This window comes from Felis catus, chromosome D1, assembly GCF_018350175.1.
Source record: "Felis catus isolate Fca126 chromosome D1, F.catus_Fca126_mat1.0, whole genome shotgun sequence".
Classification (NCBI taxonomy): Eukaryota; Metazoa; Chordata; class Mammalia; order Carnivora; family Felidae; genus Felis; species Felis catus.
In genome coordinates this window covers 72,195,264-72,218,107 of record NC_058377.1, presented here as the reverse complement: position 1 = coordinate 72,218,107, position 22,844 = coordinate 72,195,264, and positions in this window count along the sequence as shown.

Sequence of the window (22,844 nt, the reverse complement as noted above, 5' to 3'; positions counted from 1 at the left end):
TCCCAGGGCATCCTTGCTACTGCCTCGGGTCTTCTTTCTAAAACACAGATCTGCTCCGTCTCCCCTCTCTTCTCCTCTCCTAAAGTCTCCCGGCTCTCCAGAGCTGAGCGGGCCAAATCCAAACTTTCTCCCCACACGGTCCTGCGTCTGCGCACCTGCTGGCCTTGTTTTCCGCCCAACACGCCTGCAGCTTCTCACCCTGCCCTCGCACCCCTCAGCCTGTCCTCCTCCCTGGGGCTCTCACTTCTCCCTTCACGTGGATACATCTGTCCCCTTGTCTCTTCGGGGAATTCCCACTCGTCTCTCAGACCTCACCCTAGATACCACCACCTCATCAGGCCTTGCCCCGTTTGCCAGTTTCAGGCTCTCCCTCAGGGCTCCCAGGGCACATCGAAAGGACCTCTAGGACCGAGTTTCCTGCATTGTAACAATTTGTTTCTGTGTCTATCTTTTCTGCTAGATGACGGGCTCCTGAAACCAAGGACTGTGCCTTGGCCCTCCCAGCTTCCAGCACAGTGCTTGGCGTATAGTAAGTGCTCAATGCTGTTTGTGGAATTAATGTGTGAATGGTGGCAACCTGGCCTCTGTGCGTGGTCTAGATGCCTGTGATTATCAGGGTCTTAGATGGTGGGGATGAGGGAGCCTGTGGGAGTACCTTGGCACTGGTCTCTTTATCTGGAGGAAAATCTTAGTTAAAACATCTCTGATCATTTTGTGGGAGCCATTGCCAGTCAGCATGATGGGTTTTCCCGGTCAGGCATTAAGAGCCCCCATGCTTTGGGAAGGACCCACACTATTGGACCGTCAAGTTTCCAAGCCCAGAGCCACCGCTCTGTCCTTCCTGTGGGTATCGGAAGGACAGACCAGAAAGAGGAAGTTTTATCGGTTTGCCCTACTCTTCCTTTGACATCGAGGGATCTAAGAATGCCCTCCACTCTGCCCAGGTTCCAGGGGTACCGGGATGCCTGGCCCCTGGGCCCTCATCGTGGGAAGAGAGGGAAACGTAGCTGCTCTACCTGCTGAGGAGAGCAAGGCAGTGGCCGTGCAAGGTGTTCCCTTAGTATTCTCTCCCTCTTTGACCGAAGAAACCCATGGTCCAGGGAATAAACGGCTCCTCCCCTTACTAGTGCTCTGGAGTCTTGCGTCCTCAAGATGTGACCACAGATCAGCAGCAGCAGCATCACCTGAGACATAGGACAGCACCACGTGGGCCCCCCTGAGTAGCAGGGTCTGGCACGCAAAACACGCTGATAACAATTACCCATCTCTTCTTAGTCAACAGTGCACCATGGGATGGAGGAGTTAAGAATTTTTGTCCTCATGTGACCCAGTGTCACACAGAGATTAAGTGGCAGTGCCAGAATGCACACACGTTCTAATTCGAAACGCGGCTGATGTATTGCACACGGCTCCCAGTAGTCCCTGGGGATTGCCTGTAGTGGTGTGGCCCCGGGTCTCGACCGCGAGTACCGCCGGGTGTCACAGGCTGTATCACCGTGGGAACACTCGGGCATACAGAGGGACAGCGGCCTCTGATATTTCCAACACTCTAATTCCCTGCTGTGGCTCAGCCTTGGTGACCGGCCCTGACTGAGGTCCAAGAAAGACCCAGGCCAATAGGATAACTCACTTAAGCCCTTGTTCCACAGCCCCCTCTGTCCTTTGTCCACCTACAGCCAAGTAGCTGTTGAGAAGATCGGCAAGGAATGAAGTGTGTGGATTCTGGGAGTGGGAGAGACAGAGGGAGATACCCAGTAAAGAGAGTGATCAGGAAAGGTGTCTGAGCCACCTGTCACCTTGGCATTAGATCCTAGAATCATATGTGGATTATTCATTCGCTAGGCTTTATAAACCCACCCCCTGGCAGGCAAGACTGACCCTGCCCCGTCTCTCCTCAGTCACTAAGACTGTGAGCTCTGTCTCTGTGACCCGCTCTAATAGTTTATCCAGTTTCCACCCCGTCCTCCATTCCCACCCTACCCCGTCTTCACTGCCGCACAGAGGGGTCCTCCTCTCAGAGTCAGTCATGGCATAAAACACACATGGCAAAGCCCAAACCGTGTGCACTCCTGCAGGCTTTTCCTGATGCACGCTGGCCCCGATCCACCTTGCCGGTCCACAGCCCATCATGCTGCCAGTGTGGGCACATTGCACATTCACCTGTTCACGCCACGCTCTGAATTGTCTCCATGTCCCTGGAGGTTCCTCTCTCTCTTCTCCAGCCACCATCACCTCGCATACGTCAGAGCTCAGCCTGAATGTCACCCCCTGTGGGAAACCTCCTTATACCCAGAAAGTGAGAATTGCACCGACGCGATACGATTGCATTTGTCATGTGTCACATGCCAGCCCTGGCACGTAGCAGGTACCTAACAAATGTGTGTCTTTACGAAGAAATGGAAGAATGAATTCTTTCTCTTTGAGTTCAAAGTATCCCAGGCTCTGCCACTGGCTATTTTTTTTTAAGCCTGCTCTCCTAACTCCATGGCTTCTAGATCTCCACATTTATCAGACTGTCAATGTGTTTCCCCACGTCTTTGGGCTTTTGGTCAGTTCATGCCCCTGTTTCAATTGTCCTTCCCCCCCGTATCCTTCTTTCCTTTAAGGTCCAACTCAAAGTCTGTCTCCTTCGACAACCATGACAAAATCCTAAGAGCAGAAATACTACCAGCATTCCATTTGGCCCTGACCCACAGCTCTGAATATTGGGTCTTCTTTTCTCCATTTCATAGAAAAGAAACAGAAACACACAGAAGTCAAGTGGCTTGGTCAGGGTCTCCCAGTTGGTCAGAATGGATTCTTCCACCTCTCAGATTTCTCCAGCCCAGAATGAATCTTTCTTTCCCTCTAGTTTCTCAACCGTTTTTTTCTTCCCACTATCACTACTTAAGGGGCCTCTTTAGACATCCCTTCCACAGCCTCCCACCCTTCAAGAAATGTAAATACCACAAAATACTATCTGCTTGTGTACTCTATTGATATCTGTGATTTATTCGTTAAAAAAAAAAAGATTTATCACCCCCTAAGAACCAATCTTTCCCTTTTGGGGGCATGATGTTGCCCTCATGGAGAAGGCAAGCTCTCTATCAAGTTCGCTTTGAGGTTTGGCCCTTATCATTGAGTTTGTAACTGGCTCCCTACTATATTGTGAGTTCTGTTCTGGTTACGGTAGCTTAGTAACAATTTCCCCCAAAACAACCATCTGTTATCCTCACAAAATCTGTGAGCTCACAGATTTGAATGGGGCACAGAGGAAGGCCTTTCTCCATTCCACACTGTCGGGGACCTTATCTAGGAGACTCCAAGGCTGAAGCTGGAGTAAGCAGAGGCTCCTTTGCTCTCGCACTTGGCACTGAACGCCAGCTGCTGGTTGAAGCGACTGGCCAGAATACCTACACGGGCCCTCTTCCTGTGCCTCGGGCTGCCTTACAACATGGTGGCTGGGTGTCGAGGCTGAGCAGCCCGGGAGCAAGACAATCTTCTTTCATGGCCAGTCCCAGAAGTCCTGCAGTGTCACTCCCACTGTGCTTTGTCAGTGTCACAAAGCCGCACCCAATTCAAGGGGAGGGGTCATTAACTCCACCTCTCGGTGGGAGAGTGATAAATGAGGTTCTGAATAGCCTATGGGACTGGAGATGTTGTAGTAGCTACTTTTGGAAAATACGACCTGCTGATCTGTGACCCTTGTGCCCCTCCTCCAGCCACCACTCCATCTTCATAGGGCCTTGCACATGGTGCAGTTTTGGTATAAGTGCATGAAATGTATTTGGATGCTCTAAGTGGAGAGGATGAAGCCCCAGATCTTGGTCCATCCCTGCCATTACCAGCATGTGGTTACCATCATCCAGAGATCCTGGAGAGGCCAGTGGTGGGCAGGAAGCTTACTGATGCACCACAGTACCCTAGAACAAATGGTGAGTAGCAAGCATTACGAGATCCCGAGGAATAGTTCCTTTTTTCCTCTCAGGGGCAGTCCAGTTATTTCTGGAAGTGTTCACACCAGTTAAATTCCTATCTATATACATACATTATATATGCAAATATGTCTATAGACAGATATATATGGATAGATAAATAGATTGATCGATATACATACATACATACATAGAAAATGAGAGAGTAAGTCACTCAGAGTATTTGCAATAGAATTTGACTTATATTCATTTCTCGAGAAGCCTGTCAAAGAAACTAATGTTGTCACTAACCAGCAAAATACCGATCACTCCCTCTTTGGCAATATTCTTTCTATCTGTATTGATATTTTGTCTACACTACTATCATGAATACAACAAAAGATGTTTTTAAGTGACAGTAATCAATACTAGGAGCCATAAAGTATATATGAGAATAATTTAGTTTTTTTCATGCTCAGGAAATAATAGTTTTGATGTTCTAATAGTCTCAAGTATGGCCTACATTGTTAATCAAACCCAGAAAGTTAGATTGAGGAAAACAATGTAAGCCTTAAAACAATTTATTAAGTTTTGGACTTTGGATTAACAATAATCAGCTAATGGATATTATTATATACTCAAACTAGGTCTAAATAAGCAAGAATATTTAGTACATTCTTTTATTTGAATATTATCAATAATTCTATTTTGAAGTATTATTACACATTAATTTTAATAAAAACTCAGTATTTTCATAAGTGTTATTGTATGAAAAGAATAAATGAGGCTAGATTTGCAAAGTGTTGGATTTGGACATATTTTTGGAAATGAAAGAAGCACTAATGTTATTAATGAACATCGTGGGCAGGTAGGAAAGTTAGGACAAAGCAAATAATTATAAAATGAATGCAGAAGAATAGTCAGGATTCTGATTCATGGACAAACTAGTTGTTCATTCATGATGTGACATACTGCCCTGATTCTAACCCTATTCGAGTAAATTTAATTGCAAAAAGTACCCATTTATTCTGTATTTGGATAAAAACCTTTATGAAATCATTTAGATGCATTTATCACACACTTAAACATTTTTTTAATGTTTATTTATTTTTAAGTGAGAGAGAGAGAGAGAGCACAAGCAGGGGAGGGGCAGAGAGAGAGAGAGAGAAAGAGGGAGACACAGAATGCAAAGCAGGCTCCAGGCTCTGAGCTGCCAGCACAGAGCCTGATGCGGGGCTTGAACCCACAAACCGTGAGATCATGACCTGAGCTGAAGTCAGACACTTAACCGACTGAGCCACCTAGGTGCCCCTATTGCACACTTTTTAAAAAAGGAACTCACTTTAAAAGGGCACTTATTTATTAAAACTGAAAATAACAACACCTGTGCACTATATTGGTTTGAGCCACTGGAGAAAAAGAGGTAAATTCACAACCAGCCATCTCTCCTTAGGCCTGGGTCTGGGAGCACCTTTGGTTCTCCACCTGCAGAAGTAACCTGGACCCTGCATGAATTCCAGGAAGCAGGTAGTTGATATGCTAGGGGATGTCAGCCAAGCAAGCATACTTGCCCTGGACAGAGCTATGGAAAAGACAAGTGGTCTGGACCTTAAATTGTGTCAGATAAGACATACCAAGGGATAAATACTGCAGCTATAAATACAACTCAAGAAACTGGATCATTTTTCAGGCTGTTGAATTTCAAATGTCTGCCAAACAGAGTGCAATATCTGGGACTATTTTTGCAGCTCTACTGCAAAGAGTGGCTAAAGTCCAATTAATGTAACTAAGAAAATCTGGGAAGTGAGGACCAGAAGAGTTAAATTGCCCAATCAAAACTTGGAATTGAAATTAATTTCACAAATTTTAATATGTTTGGAGGAAACTCGATTTAACCCTGAATTTCAGTCAACTCCACAATGATAAACTAAAGAGATACAGGAGACACTAAAAAAGGTTGAATATTGGCTACCTCTGTCGCAATCCTAGGGGTCACACCACTCAAATATATGAATTGCATCAAGTTTTCTGATTGGCCTTCTTGTGGTGGTGGGGGGGTGGAGATAATTCAGAGAGTTGAAGTCATCTGGGAAACCCCCTCTTCAAAGCAAAACAAAGCAAGACAAAAACCCACAAAGCTTTAGAGAAGTCAGGTATTGCATTATTTAGATTTCATTGATTATAAATGACAGAAATCTGATTTAAGTGGTTTCTGTACCCCAAAGGGATTTAGTGGCTTATGTAACTAAAAAGGTGCATAGATAGCATGGCTTCAGGCATGGCTGAATACAGGTGTTCAGACAGGGGAGCCACGATTTTGTATTTTTGTGTCTCTGCTCTCCTCCAGGTAGTCTCTTTCCATGAGATATTCCTCTGGGGCTGCAGACTTACATTCTCTGTTTTAATTTCTTCAGAAAGAGGGTTTAGAGAGCTGCTTCCTGGTTTTTCAGTTTGAAGAATTAAGGACAGATTTCTGACTCTGAGTCCACACATTGTATACATTGTATACTTTGCAGTCCGAGCTCACAGCTTGAAACCTGTAGAAGATTATGATCATTTTTTTTTTCTTTGCTGCATTAGTTATTTTCCTTGTAGGTCAGAATTTTATGTAGCTTTTTTCTTTCATTTATGAAGTTGTCTATGTCATTAGTAAATCACGAATTTAACTCTTCCATTTATGTAGCTCTCCTCTCGGTATGTTCAAGCACACTAGTCGCTTATCAATTTTATCTTCTCTAAGAACTATTTTCTGTTCTAACATAGATCAGTTGTTTGATGGTCCTGCTGCACAATTTTGGTCTTGGGCTCTTCCTTCTCCGTCCCACTGCATACATAGTTCTCTGGTGTTAGATACATTGTTTCCTAGACCCCATGTCTTTTCATTGTTTACTCCCTTGTTTTGGCCAGTGCATCTCCCAGGGGCTTCTTGAGAAAGGATGTCTGATGGGTACTTGTGTTTTTGAGACATTGTCTAAATATCTTTATTCTGCTCTCATGATTCGTTAATACTGTGTTTGGATAGAATTCTAGGTTGGAAACTATTTCGCCTTAAACTTTTGAAAGTATTGCTTCATTGTCTTCTTAGCTTCCAGCAGACAGGGCTATTGAAGTGTCTAAGGCCACACTGATACTTGTTCCTGGGTATGAAACACTCCACCCCCACCCCCACACCTTGGTGTGGGTACGCATTTACTTATATATTTATTCATTGTACTGTACTAGGCACTCTCCTTCAGACTGGAAATTCATAGCCTTCAGTTCTGGAAAGTCACCTTGAACTATTTCTTTGGGGATTTTCTCAGACTTCACTCTTAGTCTTTCTCAGGAACTCATAGATTCACGTGTTGAAACTTCTGATGTGGTCTTAATTTTATTTCTTCTTTCCAGAGTTTGTTTCTTTGTATTTTTGCTTTATGTTTTGGGAGAATAGCCTCAACTTTATCTTCCACGTACGTATCCTTTGAGGTTGTTGTCTTTTTTTATTTCTGTATCATACGTTTAATTTCCAAATGCTTTTCTTTGTCCTCCGAAAGTTTCTTTTCTCATAGCATCCTGGTTTTGTCTCATGGAGACTACAACTTTTCTTATCCCTCTGAATACGGTGAGGATACTTACACATTTCTTCTCCTTACCTGATCACCGTTTCATTCTAATTGCTTCATTCATTCAACTTCTATTGGACATTTACTATATGCCAGGTGGCTAAGAACTTGGGATAATTCAAGAAATAAAACAAACATCCCTGTCCTTGTGCAGCTGCATTTGGTGGCTTATTTTGTTGTCTTTCTTTAATATTAGAGAACTTGCTAATGTGTTTGGTGAACCTCAGTTCTCTGTCCTTGTTTAAGAGTAGGATACAAAAAACCCAATGGGAAGTTGTATGTAGGAGAAAGAGCTTGTCATTTATCTTTGCTCTAAGTGACATGGCTGGGCTGTTTCCTTGGAGAACTTCTGATGTCAGCATGTCTATATCTTCCCTAAGGTTCACCCAGAAAAGATCTTTGAGCACCCTGCCCGATAATTCTAAGCCTGATGGCCAGCCTCATGCAGACAAAGCAGGGAAATGTTTGGTATATTAGCGTCCATTCTGTCCTTTTTCAGGCTGATGTCTAGAGATTCTCTGGTTTACCCCTTGTAGAGACCAAGTTTCCAGCCTTCTGCTAGACTGGGGAGAGTCAGTAACTGTGCAGAGTTAGGGAGAGGATCCATCTGCCTCTCAACCAATTCTTCTATTTTAGCCTTACCTTTGCACTTCCAGAGACCTCAGAGCCTGTAGATGCTAGAGCTAAGAGTGTTGTGTTAATAGAAGTCATGTTGCTTCTGTGGTTCCCAACTACTGGCTTAGGCTTTGGCTTGCTGGGCTGCGAAATCCATTGCATTTCACTGTCTGCTTTCCACCATCTAAAATTTTAGTGCTACAATCTTCTCTACTGTTCCCTTTGTCCTCTGGGTTTCTGCCTTTAACAATATCTCTTTAGAAATATTTTAGTAATGTTTTAGGAGAAAGCAAAGCTAAAATGTACGTGTCCATTCCGACATTCTCAGCTGTCCTCTGAATCCTTAGTGGATTTTTTTTTTTTTTTTTTTGAGGATGAAGAAATGAAAGCCGTTTTGTATCTACTGTAGACCGGATACAGAGCTGGACATTTTTTTAAGTTTTTATTCAAATTCTAGTTAGTTTACATCTACAGTGTTATATTTAGTTTCAGGTGTATGTTACAGTGTTTCAATGTTTCCATACAACACCCTGTGCTCCTCTAGATAAGTGCGCTCCTTAATCCCCATCACGTTTCACCCATCCCCAAACCCACCTAGAGCTGGGCATTTTTTTACACTATTTTTTTAATGTTTATTCATTTTTGAGAGACAGAGAAACAGAGTGCGAGCTGGGGAAGGGCAGAGATAGAGGGAGACAGAATCCAAAGCTTTCAGCACAGAGCCTGACACAGGGCTCGAACTCACTGACAACGAGATCAGGACCTAAGCCAAAGTTGGATTCTTAACCGACTAAGCCACCCGGGTGCCCCTTTACTTACACTATTGAGCTCAATCCTCATGGCAATGAATCCTTTGGCAATGGGAAGAAAGGCTCCTGGAGATTAGTTCATTTGATGATGATCTACTTAATTCAACCTACAAATAATTGGTTAAACTATCACATGCCTCAAACTGTACCAGGTACAGAAGATGAAGGAGTAATGGTGACATGCAGTCGTCCGAACCCAAACTTGGGAGCATCCTAGGCTCTCACCATTGTCATTTCCATACGCTACTGCTTGTATCTCCTCAGTATGTGTCACCTGCGCCTTCCCTTGCTTCCCAGAGAGCGCTGCCTTGGTTCAGGGCTTGAAGATCTCTTTTCTGGGCCTCGCAGTGATGGACTTACTACCTGGACTTCATGCTGCCACTGCATCTGCAGCCAAGGTGGCCTTTTTAAACTGCAAAGTCTGATCACATCACTTTTGGCTTAAAACCTAAATGCCACGGACAGTGCTACTGTGTGCCAGTGCCCAACAGAGCCTGGCAGTTATCTGCACTCCGGGAAGAACCTAATTTGTCTCTGAGTCCTCGGCACCTACTGGAGGGCCTAGCATCCTAGTGAGCATTCAACCATGTTCACTGTACCGGACAAGACATGATAATTCAAGACATCATGAACTTACGCTCCACCCCTTACATAGACTGGAATCCACTGGGATTCCAACCCAGGTCCAATGACTCCAGGTCTCCAGATGGCTTCCTTGTGAGCCCAGTGGTGGCACCCCATGACTTCTAGTCTTCCCTCTCCCCACTCTTTGGATGCCCTCAGTGAGGTCCGTCCAGGTGCCCTCCAGGCCTTCCTCTGCTCACATCCTTCCCCTTCTCCTCCTCCATCCCTAGAGAGAAAGCAAAGTACTGAGCCTGATATTTTACCCAAATACCAGGGGGTAAGAAGGGAAGGAGCTACGATTCTTTCCCCTTGGACACAGTAGGAAATACATCTCCTGCCTCTTTGAGTGGACTTGGAGACTCAGCTCAATTTCATCTCCTGAATCTTCCAGAGTCGTCTGTGCATTTAACCTCCACCCTAGGAGCACTTGATTAGATCGTCAGGGGACAGGGAAGGGTAGAAAACGTTTATTTGGTTTTAGCATTACCCATATAGTATTAGGTGGGAATTTCCAAGAAATTATGTGGCAATGACGTTATAACTTTCACACGATGGCTGGAAACAACATTATAAAAATATTACCTAACACGACTCCATATGGACATATGAAATTTCATTCCATTTTATACATGTAATTAAGTGGCCCACATAATGAAGTACTGTGTGTGCAAAGAAGTAGATGGCTTTTGTAGGTGAAAGATAGCTGGGGCAGGAATAACACTAGCATTTTAAAGGAGAATAATCAGGCAATGGTGGCTAAAAATTATTGCACTTCATTCTATAAACAACTTAAACTTGATGGATTTCTTTTCCCCTTAAAGCTGGTCTTCTGGTTGTAAGCAAGACAAATACATTCAATAGCCTTCTGCTAAAACACTCTCCTACCCTGTTTACTAAAAGTGGTGAGCAGAAAATGTTCTGAGCTTGGAATCAGACAGAGCTAGGTTCAAATCGCAGATTGCCACTTACTAGCAAAGTGACCTTGGGTACTTGGCTAAGCCAGTGCTGCTCAGAATGTGGTCCTTGAACCAGCATTATCATCTGGGGGCCTCCCAGAAATTCAAAATTCACAGGCACTACCTCTGAGTCTCTGATGGTAAGGGCCAGGAATCTGTGTTTAAGCAAGCCCTCCAAATGATTCCAAACACTAAGAATGAGAGCCACTCCCTTCAATTATCAAAGTCTCCATGTCCTTCCCTGTAAGTGGACCCTTTATGGCAGAGAACCCCACACAAAATAGCTTGAAAAGAATAAGAATTCACTGATACACCAAACCAAAAGTTCAGAGTTGGAACTACATTCCCATGGGGCTTGATCCAGCATCTCAATGTCACCCCCCAGTTCCTTTATTTTGGGTTCCTGACATCCTAGCATAAAGAGGGCTCAAAAGGGAGATTCAAGTGAGGTCTCAAGCTACAGTTTCTGCCCACCTCAGTTTGAAAACCAGTATTCCTATCTTTTACATGTTTACTGAGCAGCTAGCCTATGTCAAGCATTGTGTGGGTGCTGAGACACGATGTTAAGCCGCTCCGCACTCCAGCAGTATTGACTATGTTCCCAGACACACTGTGCTATGTCTTACCTCCTTGTGTTTGAATGTGTTGTGCGTTTTTTTCTGAATTGCCCTTTCTGTCAGGACCATCGGGGGAGCTCCCATTTATCGTTAAGAAACAACTTGGACAGAGACTACTTTCTAAAGCTGTCCTCAGCTCTCCTGCCAGCAATCGCCCCCACGCATTGTGCTCCCAAGGCCCCCTAGCATGTGCTCTTTCCTCTTGCGGGGATCCATGGGGCCAGTATGTGTTTATAGGATCAGCCTTCCACCCTCGACAGTGAGCTCCGTGAGGGCACAGCCCCTGTCTCATCGTTTAAAAACTTCTAGCCCCTGCCTGGCTTAGGGCCCGGCACGATGCAGATGCTTCACAAATCATCTTGAACTCAACTGACCCTTCTCAGAATCGTGGGTATCAGTGGAAGGCCAAGCTTAATCCTGTGCAGGACACGGTGAAAGATACAGGCCATTAGCCTACAGCCTCTGTGGAGCCCCCAGAAGATCAATGAGTTCAACAGCAGTTTGAAGAGACTCAGCAATTATCTAGATGAGAACAACACTGTCCACCCAACAGAACTTTCTGCAGTTACGGAAACGTTCTCTTCTCTATCTGTGCTTCCTCATAGGGTAGCCACTAGCCAGATGTGGCTATGGGGTCCTCGAAATGTGATCAGTGAGACTGAGGAGCTGCATTTGAAATTATATTTAATTCTACTTAATTTAAATGTAAATAGTCATACGGGGCCATTAGCTACCATGTAGGACATTGCAGACATCAAGGGTGACTTAACATAATGTGGTGAGAAGGGGAGTGGAGAGTTTATTCTAGAAGTAGCAGCATATACTACTGAAGCATGTTCTGGAAACTTGCAACCCTAGCTGCAACCTCCAAAGCAGGCTCAGTGGCTGCCTGCCTCCTAATTCTGCCCTCAATGCCCTGCAGCTGCCAGGGTCTCTGCATCGAGTTACACAGCAGATACCCACAGCTACTTGTAAGCTGGATTCCAATAATCAATTCTAAGGGTATCTTCTAGGGCTGAATTGGAATAAGATGAATTATGCCAGGAGATATCCATTCAATCCTTCCCTTTAAGAATCTGTTCCCCCATCCCAGGAAAATTCAAGGCGGCTTATGCATTACAAAGGTGCTAAAACATTTTTCTTGGGTAGTATTCCCTTTTATAGGCTCTGTTCGAACTTGGAAATCCACAGAGGCAAACACTTCAGGAAGAATCTGTGTGAGATGTGCTCAGTGGAGTCTGAGGGTAGTGATAGGCTCCTGTAGGCCAGTGGATGGGAAGCTATCTAGTCTGTCTTGTTGGGACTCCCTAAAACAGGTAAATGAGAAAGTAAGAAGGGTCCTTCGAGAAGAGCCTTTCCCACCCAGGCCTCTCAGCCATCTGTACCAACAGAAGCCAGTATCTGAGTGCCCCTCATCCTCCTTGGGAGGATGGGGGGGTTGGAGGGTGGGGCTCACCTCCTGACAGCCTCTTGGCTGAGCAAAGTGGGAATTTTAATGGGCGAGCTGAGAACTGAGAAGCCAACAAGGGCTAATGGAGAACAACGAGGAACTGACAGAGGTCTGGGAGGGGGAGGCTGGGACCAAAGGTGCAGGGGTCTGGGAGGCAAGCTCGAGTGAGCCAGGAGCTGACAACGGATGCATGTGTAAGATGGTGACGGTACAAGTCCCGAGTGAGGAAAACCAAATGTCAGTTCTTATAGGCCACTGAATAAAATAGTAGCTTTGGGGGGAGTGGGGAGGAGTATACACATTGACTATAAGAAGCATAGAAATGGTGAATTATATTGATTGCTTTTCAAAACTTAAGCTAACCTTGCATTCCTAGAATAAACCTCAATTGATAATGATGTGTTTTTCCTTTTATATGTTGTTAGACCTGATTATATTAAGGATTTTTGTGTCCATATCCATGAAGGATACCAGTCTGTGAGTTTTCTTTTCTTGTAATGTCTTCGTCTGGTTTTGGTATAAGGGTAGTGCCAAACTCTTAAAAATGAGCTTGGGTAAGCTTGTTTGGTTTTATCTTTTTTAAAAAACAAAAAAAATATTTGAGAGAATTCAACAATGACACTTTAGGCCCTGGAATTTTCTTTGGGGAAAATCTTTCAGTACAAAATCAATTAACTTTAAAGATAGAGAACTAGTCCTATTTTCTATTCTTTTGGAGTAAGTTTGATAATTTGTATTTTTTAATGAATTTGTCCTCTTCATCTTTTTCAAGTTTACATTATTTCGTGTGTGTGTGTGTGTTTATTCAATTCATGTAAACTAAAATGTAAAAAAAAAATCAGTTTACCCATCTCTCCTTCTCACCCCTACTCTGGCAACCACCAATCTATTCTCTGTATCTATGAGCTTGGTATTTTGTAAAATTGCATATATAAGAAAGACCATATGGTATTTGATCTTTCTGACTTAATTCACTTAGCATAATGCCCTCAAGATCCGTTCATGTTGTTGTAAATGACAAGATTTCATTCCTTCTTATGGCTCAGTAATATTCCATTTATTACCCATTCATCCAATAGACACTTTATTCTTTCCATATCTTGGCTCTTGTAAATAATGCTGCAGTGAACACAGAGGTACATATATGTTTTCAGTTAGTGTTTTCACTTTCTTTGGATAAATACCCGGAAGTAGAATTGCTAGATCATATGGTAATTCTATTTTTAGTTTTTGAAAAACTCCCATACTGTTTTCCATTATGGCCGCACCAATTTACATTCCTACCAACAGTGCACAAGGGTTCCCTTATCTCCACATCCTCGCTAACACTTGTTGATTCTTGTCTTTTTGTTAATAACCAATTTAACAGGTGTGAGGTGGTATTTATTGAGGGTTATATTTGCATTTCTCTTGTGATTAATGATGTTGACCAACTTTATGAAAAGATGTCCCTGTTAGCCATCTGTATGTCTTTTTTTGGAAAAATGTCTACTCAGACCTTCTGCTCATTTTTTTTTATCAGATTGGTTTTTGTTTTGTTTTGTTTTGTTTCGTTTTGTTTTGTCTTGTTTTTGCTGTGAAGTTATATGAGTTCTTTATATATTTTGGATATTAGTCCCTTATCAGATATGTGATTCACAATTATTTTCTCCCATTAGTAGGTTGGCTTTTCACTTATGGATGGTTTCTTTTTGCTGTGCAAAGCTTTTTTAGTTTGATGTGGTCTCACTTGTTTATTCTTGCTTTTGTTGTTTTTGGTTTGGGTGTCAGATTACAAAAATCATTGCCAAGACCTATGTTGTTTACTACCTATATTTTCTTCTAGAAGTTTTAAGGTTTTAGGGCTTTCATTCATGTCTTTAATCCCTTTTGAGTTGAGTATGGTATACAATGGTGGTTCAGTTTCATTCTTTTGCACGTGCCTGTTGAAATGTATATTACTGATCAAAAGTCAGAGTCTTGTCACATTTCCTTATTATCCTTCCCTCTTTCATTCTTGATATTTGTAGCTTTTGCTTTCTTTTTTCTTGTTCGGTCTTACTAGAAGTTTATCGCTTTTATTGATCTTTTCAGGAACCAGCTTTTGGTTTTATCGATATTTCTCAATTGCTTGTCTGTTCTCTATTTCATTGATTTCCACTTTCCTTTTTATTATTTCCTTCCTTCTTCTGACTTTGGGTTAAAAGCTTTCAAACTTTACATATGTGGTTCCCTCTTAATGGGACCCTCTTCCCCAAATCTTCTGTACTTCATTCTTACCTGCCTTTTGGACAGACTTAATCATCACTTTCTAAGGGAAACCTTTGAAAGCCTCTTCAGCAGATGAGACTGGCTGGGATTGGCTGAATCTATGGCAACTTTGGCTGTCATTTCGCTGGCATGGAGAGAAATGCAGAGTTTAGTTCTTTAGAAGCCCAAGGAGCAGACTATTTTAGGGCAGTGGTTAGCCAACACCAGAATCCCCATGAATCACCTGGGAAGCATTTTAAATGGTACCCACGTCTTCGTTTTTTGTTCATTTTATTTACTCGCTTGTTTTTAAGACTTCTTTCCAACATGTCTTTGGATTAATTTCAATATATCCTTTCCCTGGTCACAAAGGGCCCTCACCAGGGAAGAAATCAGATGCATCAGACAGGCAAATATTGGCCTGTATGTCCATGAGGGTTCTGCATGGTTTAAACAGGTGCTGTTTTTGATTTTGAAAAATACTGCATTCAAACATTATTTATCTTGATTATTGAGTTTTTTAGACACCCTCTTAAATCTCACACATAAAATGAGGGCCTCATCTGCCTCACCCTAGTCCCATCCCTTAGGGAACACGCAGATAAAGTACGTATAAAGTGTCCATCAAAGTATGGGACTCAGAGCAGGCATCAGTGAAAAGCAGCTCCTAAGGTCATTGCCATAATTTCAGCAGGGCTGAGTGGTGCAGGGGAAGCCCCAAGACAGGAGTGCCAACTCTGCCTTGGGGAACAAGAGTTGGTGATATTTGAGCAAGTACTGAAGGCAGAGTAGGAGTTTGTCAGGCAAAAAGGGGGAAGAGTCTTCCAGAAAAATATTTTGGAAACCAGCTAGATATTCTGCATGGCCAGAACCAGGATGGGTGCAGGGGCTTGGTGACAGGTGAGGTGGCTCAGTGTGGAAGTCCAGTTCAGGTGGGCTTGGAAAGCACGGGTAAGGGCCCACAGCTTTGACTAGTAGCTGAAGGCCTGTCCACAGGCATTTGAGGAAGTGATCACTGACTTCTGCACAGCACACTGCCTTAGCCTCAGTCTCCAAGGTCATACGATGGAAATCTTAACCTCCCCTGGAGGAACTGAGTGAGATGACTGTGCAATCTGGAATCTTTAAGCGGGTGCTGGTGAGACATTACATAATGAGTCCCTCCCACTCCGGGATGTTCCCATCCCCCTGCTGATTTTGAGAAGACCTCTGCATAAAAGTTCACCTCAGATGGGGGAGCCATTGTAATGACCCTGAAAAAGCAACTTCACTGAACTGAAAGAGGAAGAGAAGACACAGCCAGAGCTAGCAGAGTGCTAAGAAGCAGTACTACTGTCCCCTCTTCCCTTCTTGCTCCCAAACATCCTCCCCAGCCTTCTCCATGTGTCATGACAGTCCCTAGAATCTAGTCCTGGCACCCGACCTCCGTGGGTTCCATCACCATGATCCCGTGCCTAGAGGAACAGCCAGACAGTGCAGTGGGGGAAGGGGAGCGGGCTATGCCCTCTTGGTTTCTCAGAAAGGAGACAGACGTCGTGGATGAGTCAGCAAAAGTTGCAGCGGATCATCGCAGGCACGGTAAGCTATTAGAGCAAATGTGTTGACCTCCACTAGCTGCACAAAGCCATCGGCCTGTTAGCACCCTCCCTCAGGTGTTAGGCTTCATTCAGTTGCACACACATCCTGGTGTGGCACGCCCAGATATTGGATTGCTCATTCACGTGGGCACCCAGCGAGACATTCCGCACTTGGTCAATGCCACCTACACTCATTGCCATTCGTATTCAAGGGGGGCCAAGCTCCATGACTGAGATGCTGCAGGATGGGGGGGGGGCAGCAGGGGGAGTGGGAGAGGAGAGGACCCTCGTTTTCTGAGGGACGCGTTTTCCTTTCTCAGGGAACTTCTGTTGATTTTTTTTTTTTTTATTGGAGGCCACTGTCTTGTTTTTCCTTTTCTCTTTTGACTCTTCCTATTCAGTCATGGAACAACTTCCATGACAGACTTGGTCTTCCAAGGGTTCTTCTTCCCCCTCAGTTTCCTTCCCTGATTCCTTTACACCACCGCCTGTACCATAGTCAATTCTGGAGCTAATTTACATACACATCACTTTAGAGTTTCTGAACCTCACTTGACTCTCACAGAGATGAGAAGACCGTCTCAGATCAGTGAACTGCCCTGTACCAGCTCATCCAGTAGGGAGAACATCTACTGATGTCGCACCCTATTGGTCCAGGACCATACCATCCACTCTTCTTCCAGTCTATAGGCCTCCACCTTCTTAGAGACTTGGTCTACTACTAACACCTGGGTATGTTTTCTTATCTGAAAAATGGGAGCTATTACCATAGTATCCATGGCCAGATGATGGGAAACCCAGAAAAGTTGACAAAACTGTGTTTCAAAGGTACATGCTTTAAATATTTGTGCTTTAAACATTGTTTAAATGTATAATCATTTAGTGGAGATAGTTTACAGGATGGGGATAGTGTAATAGATGATGCTGAGATTTCCACTGGCAAGGAAATTGTGGGCCGTGGCTGATGCTCTGCAGGGGTCTGGCCTCCAGACCCCTCTGGAATTACTCAGGGAGGTTTGGGAGGTGGGCACTTGAGTGACAGGATAAGTTGACACCTCTCTCTGTGTGGGGACCTCAATTGACTTTATATGTTTCTAGTTTATTCTAATAATTTTTTAGTGCCCCTTAAGGATGGGGGCCCTGGGCAGTGGCCTGGCTGAACTTCACCGAGACTTGTTGGCTGTGAAGATTAGATAAGAAGATGCATGGAAAATGCAGGGCAGTTCTGGGCACATAGTAGATGCTTCATTAAAAAAAAGGGGACAGGAGGGCAGTTGAGGCTAGAGTGTAATCTTCCCAGCTCAGAGTAGAGGCGTTCAGTGCTTGTCCCAGGCTCTGTAATCACAAGCCCTGCACAGCCAGGCTGGCCTTGCCTCCCACTGCGAGGAGACCGCTCTGATTTTCCAAACGAGAAACTCTCTGAGCCCCCAGGGCCAACAGAGATCCTGGTTCCCCGCCCAAAGGTGGATGGTTTGGCTGCCGAGTTCCCCGAAAATTGGTTCTGCATGTTGCCGACATCAGGCCGAACGTTTGCTCAGCACACAGCAGAGAGGGCCCTCCAGGGAGGCTGAAACCCCACACCAGCCCCACCACCCGCCCCCAGCCACAGGCTGCCAAGCCGCTGCCCGCAGCCAACTCCCAGGGCCAAGTGGTGGGAGAGCAGGGCACCGCGGCGGGCAGCACGTCCTGGAGCCCCTCCCGGCCCCCTCTCCCCACCCTCGCCCCCCAGGTGGCAGCCCTGACGCCACCTGGTGGCTGTATGGGGAACTGCACCAGCATGGCAGCGCCTCTCATGCCCTGGCCTGGGGACTCCGACCTACCGTGTTGCTGGAGGGCTAAACCCACAAAAAATGGCCTTCCTCCCATTCCAGGAACTCCCTAGGGCTGGGAAATGTGGTTCCCAAGACTAGGTTATTTTTAAACGTCAGTATCCACCATGCAGATGCTCTGTTTATGGCTGATGTTCCAAGCCTGTGAGAGTTGCTGTGCATTTAACCAAAGGCAGATGCCAGAATGGGAGTAATTAGGGTGGGCTGGGCCTGTCTATTCCCAGGCCTGGGCAGCTGGGCAGGGAAAGGGCCAACGGGCCACCCTGAGGCTGAGGTTTCTACTCAGCAAGGAGACTCTGGGCCCTATCTAGTCTCTGAGAGGCCTCTGGATGACTTGGGGAGACGAAGGCAGGAAAAAAGAGGCCGCTTCCTATTCTCTTTGTAATTATTGTCATCATTACTGTCAACCACATTTGCCTAGAAGTAGCGCTTTATAAATGGTAAGAACGATTTTCCCCATTTTGATGATGAGGAACCTGAACCTCAGAGCCACTGAGATACTCACCCAAAGTCACCTAGGCACTGAGGTCTGCAGTGTTTTGAGATTTTTCCAACAGGGGAATCTGACGAGATATACTGCCTTTCATGGCTTCTGGTCACTTGCAGGACCAAAGCTCCTCAGGGGCTATTCAGTTTGTCCAATGAGACCCTGGGCCTGCCTTACAGCCTGACCTTCCCCCTCTGTCTCTCCCTCTCCCACGTGCTCTTTAGACAGCCCAGACTTGTGTCAGCCCTTTGTCACTGCCATTGAGAATTTTCTCATGAATTCTTTCTCGGAGTTCTCTTCACCCTTGCCACCACCTCAATGGGTCCTGGTCTCAAAAAAAACCTACAATGTGATTCTAGGTCTGACAATCCCTTAACTAAGGTCATCTTTGTCTCTCTTAGCATATGCTTGGCTCAGAAAAGGCTTAAGTGAGTGAGTGAATACGTGAAGACTTCCCAGCTGCTCAGCCCTGTGTTGAGTGGAGTGGACTCAAGAAAAGAAGGTTTTGTGGGAATGCTTGAGGATGCTGAATTCTCCTTTGAGAAAAGACTGCCTCAAATAAGGCAAGGCAGTGTGAGTGACCTACCAACCAGGCCTATTGATTAAGGCGGGGGGGGGGGCTGCCTGGAGGAGGAGGAACAGAAAGGTGGTTAATAGGAAGAACAGATTGAGTCTTGAAAAATGAGTGACATTTGGTGAGGGACCAGGAGGAGATACTGCAGCTGGGGGCAGGGAACACAGCAGGAATCTCCGGCATGTAGGCTCCAGTCAGTGTTCGCACAGGCTCCTGTTTCAACTGGCAGGCTGCACTTCAGAGGCCTCAGACCCCAACCCATCCTGGGAGGAAGGAGTTAAGGGAGGCAGCAAACTAGGCCCAGGGAAGGACTAATGGGAAGTTTTCCACCCCATTCTGTCTTAGCAACTCATAACTGCCTTAGCTTCCCTGAGTAGCCCTTAGGATCCCTCAGGAGCCAGGCCCTCGCCTGAACCCCCAGCAGCTGGCTTAGTCCCAGGACCGAGCCAAGCTCCTGTTTCTACTGCTGCTCCAATTGTGCCTGACCCTGGCTTTGAATGCCTGACGCACTGCCCATCACCCCAATGCCAAGAGCTCCCAAGAGCTGGATCCTCAACCAAGCCCAGCTGCAGTCCTGGCCCAGGTCAGTCTCCATTTCCTCGCCTGTCCTGGATCTAGCTTCTGTCCCCCTTGTCTAGTCCTCTGGGTCTGGCGCCCAGCATGTTTTGTGCCAGAGAGCGGGGACCAGACTTTGAGAGGCCTTGAAGACCCAACCATGAGGTAGTGGCGCAAGTGGCCGGATACACAGCCCCTGTGGGCTCCTATGGGTGCACCGTGGCTGTGCCTACTGCAGACGGAAGCAGCTGGAGGCCAGTGCATCAACCTTGGGGTGGATGAGGAAGCCTGAGTGAAGACGTGGGTGTGTTCTGAAGGGCAGAACTCACCATGGTCAAGCGTGAGAGGCAGGGCAGCCCTAAGGGAATGGCAGATCCCTGCCCTTCACTGAACAGATGATGACACTGTAGGTCAGAGAGGAGAGGACAACTGCCCAGTGTTACACAGCATATGCATGGTGCCATCCCCAGTCAGCAAGTGTTTGGGCTTCTTAAGAAGCTCTTTTGAGCTCCCTCATTTCCTCCCAAGAGGCATCAGGAGGCAAAAGCCTGAGCTTGGGGTGAGGCAGTTCTGGGTTTCTGTCCTAGCATTCCCATTCACTAGCTGTGTGACCCTGGACAGGTCACTTAACCTCTCTGAACGTAACTGTTTTTGCCTTTCAGATGGAAACCATGCTACCCTCTCACAGGGCTGTTAGGAGGATTTAATGAGGTGATTGCCATGAAAGTGCCCAGTACAGCACCTGGAACCTGGCAGAGCCTCCACAATATCTCTCTTAAACATATTTAGCTGTTGGGGAATCCAGGGATCACTAGAAAGAGGCAATAGCTAGTTGGATGGGCCAGAGGGGAGGGGCCCAGAAAGGGGACAGGAGGCAGCCAGACCGTGGACATGGCCCTGGAGTCCTCTCTCTAGTCCGGAGGCTGGAAGAACCCACACAGTGGGCAGCGGACCCGGCCGGGGGCCCCAGCAGTCACGCTGCACCGTCTCCTGCGGCCTCCAGAATCCCCCTGGCTCTGCCAGGAAAAGCGACAAGGCCTTTGAACTGCGCAGGCTCTGGGCTCCTTGCTGGGCAAGGGCCGGGAAGGCGAATGTGTGGGCAGCCCTTGGGCCGCGTGTGGGGCTTTCTGTCCTCGGTGCTGGATCGGCATGTGCGAGGGGTGCCCAGCTGCGAGGTTAGGCGGCGGGCGGACGCGGCGTCTGCGGCTCCCAGGCGCCTCCAGCGGAAGCCCCTGGCGGAGGGCGGAAAATGCCACTGGGGCCGCACAATCCGTCCTGTTGTGATCCCCGGGGCTGGCGTCACCGGGGCCTGTCCGAAAAGCGTGTCGAGTAGGGTCTGAACTCATACTTGTGTGTCTGCCACGGGAGCAGGGGGAGTGGGGCGCGGGGGCTGCCGAGGCCCGTAAAAACAACCCCGAACGTTTCCTTTGCTTTTTTGCTTTTTGGTTAGACCACTTGGCCAGCCGTGCCAGCTGGGGAGCCGGGGCCCAGCAAGAGCGCAGAGTTATGGGGCAGCGCTAAGTGCTCTGTTTGTACGAAACTGCCAAAATGTTAGTACAAAGTGGTAGGTGTTTGTGCTGCAGATAATAACTGATGGGCTCCCGGGCGGGGAGGCGGACGCCTTGTTATTATGGCCGCGGCTCTTCTGAGGAACGCTGCAGCCGCCTGAGAGAGGCAGCAATATTTTTCTGAGCACACAGGGCCGGCCTGGCAGTTAATGGGCACGCCTGGGCCTCATGAATCAGCCCCCAGAGGGGTGGAGGCCGGGCCGCTGGTGTTTATCTGATTCTTGGGGTTTGCCCTCACCGGCCAAAATAGCCCATTCCTCAGAACGTTCCAGAACCCACTGTACTGTGGAAGGAGCAGAGGCCTGTTCAGAATGCCAAGAGCCTGGGTGTCCTGCTTCGGGGAACCCGAGGAAGCTGTCATCTGGGGGTCTCATAGCCTTGGCAGCTGGGGCGCGGGGGCCGGGACCGGGAAGCATGGTTGACCCTGCTGGGAGAGAATGTTTTCCCCAGGGTGAGGCTCTTCTGGAAGGGAATGAGAGGATGTACCTGAACTGTGGTGTCTGGCAGGTTCCTCTTTTGCTTGAGCTGTGTCCCTCTGAGCAGGTCACTTCTCAGGTTCTCAAGGGGGTTACAAGCCGACCCGCCAGCCTGAAGGTTTTAAGACCCGGCGCGGTCTTCCCCTCACAGGGGCCGTGTGTTTGTGTGCACAGATACACAGACACTTTGTTCAGCTCATCCCTAGGGGCAGAGAAAAAATGAAGACATTTGTACAATCAGCTAGACATTGACTGATTCATTCGTTAAATTTACTGGGTGCCCACTCCTCGCCAGGTTCTCATCTGAACATTGAGGGCAAAGCAGTGAATCGAACCAGGATGAGAAAAAACCCTGTCTTCGCTGAGCCTACATTCTAGTGCACCGTGACAGATGAAGTACAGATGAATGCACGGATGTGTATGAGAAGGGCTGAGGGGGTTGATGTAGCAGGGTAAAAGGAAAACAATGGAGTGGGCGGAGCTGGGGAGGTGGGAGATGCCACAGTTAGAGCAGTGAAGGAGACATCCAAGGTCCCCGGGGCGAGTAGAGCTCACAGTCCAGATGGCAGAGAAATAAAGGAAGGTCATGCTTGTCCAGTACGTGTTATTCCTTGAATGCTGAGGAAGACACTGGGCACCTTACATGATACGTCAAGATCGAGGCAGCAGGCCAAGTGAGGGCGGCTGTTACCAGGCCCTTGAGACAAAGGGGGAAATCGAGGCTCAGAGAGGCAGCTGGTGGGAGCGGAGGGCTGACATTTGCACTGAGGACTGCCGACTCGAAAGCCACATCTCTGAGTTTGCTTCTGGCTGTGGTGGTGGCGGCAAAGCTTGCTAGCCTTGGAGGCAGATAGAGCCGGCTTTGAGTCCTGCCCCCCACCTCTTGCGGGCTATGTGGTTTGCAGCACCTTATTTCTCTCTCTCTCTCTCTCTCTCTCTCTCTCTCTCTCTCTCTCTTTAGCTCCTATTTACTCATTCCTCAT